The sequence below is a fragment of the Gracilinanus agilis genome, chromosome 2 (assembly GCF_016433145.1).
Source record: "Gracilinanus agilis isolate LMUSP501 chromosome 2, AgileGrace, whole genome shotgun sequence".
In the NCBI taxonomy this organism is placed as follows: Eukaryota; Metazoa; Chordata; class Mammalia; order Didelphimorphia; family Didelphidae; genus Gracilinanus; species Gracilinanus agilis.
The window spans coordinates 465,433,565-465,434,417 of NC_058131.1; the positions used below are offsets into that span (position 1 = coordinate 465,433,565).

The following is an 853-nucleotide window of genomic DNA, read 5'->3' on the forward strand; positions in this document are numbered from 1 at the left end:
ATAATTTTTTCATATTTATCATTTTTACCTTTTCCAATTTAGTTGTTTAGATATTAATGTTTCTCTTTTTATTAATGATGAAATTTTTTTCTATGACTGTTAGTCATTTATATTTCTTACACTGAAAAATATCTATTGACATCAACTGAATTGTTTTCAATTGAGGAATGGGTCCCATTAGTATCTTTTCAGTTGTCTTTATCTTATGTAAATAGGAATATTCATCAGAGATATTTGTTACAAAGATTTTTTTCCCCAAGATGGCATTATAAAGCAAAAGATCCCAAGTTACTAGTGACCTGGCCTATGTGACTATGGGTAAGTTACTTGACCTCTCAGTACTCTAAGCAGTTCTAATACTATAAGCTGAAGAGAAATGGTGGACCACCTTAAGTAGAGGAAGTTTCCTCATTGGAAGGACCAATGAAATAACATGTCTGGTTCCTATTCTACTTTGATTTTGTTTGTCCAAAGATATTATAATCTTATTGTTCGGTCACTTAAATCATGTCCGGTGATCACTTCAGCAGCACCTATGCCAAAATTTGAACAAAACAGAGGAGATTAGTAAGGCTTCTGTGCAAGGATGACATGAAAATTTGTGAAGCATCCTTTGTACATTTTTTAAGTCCTATCTGACTCTTCATCATTCTATTTGGACTTTTGTTAGCAAAGATACCAGAAGAGGTTTGCCATTTCCTTCTCCAGCTCATTTCACAAATGAAGAAACTGAAGCAAACAGGGTTAAGTGACTTGTCCAAGATCTGAGGTCAGAATTGAGCTTGGATTTTCCTGACTTTAGGCTCAGCACTCTATCGACTGCATCACTATTCTAATCTTATGTAATTGAAAT

General features: G+C 33.6%; 1 non-coding gene across 1 annotated transcript; it reads left to right on the top strand.

Annotated features, from left to right (window-relative positions):
- Positions 1-514: 514 nt before the first annotated feature.
- On the top strand, positions 515-625 carry LOC123238383. The gene has a single exon (XR_006505575.1). It is a non-coding gene; the product is annotated as a U6 spliceosomal RNA (small nuclear RNA).
- The last annotated feature ends 228 nt before the right edge of the window (positions 626-853 follow it).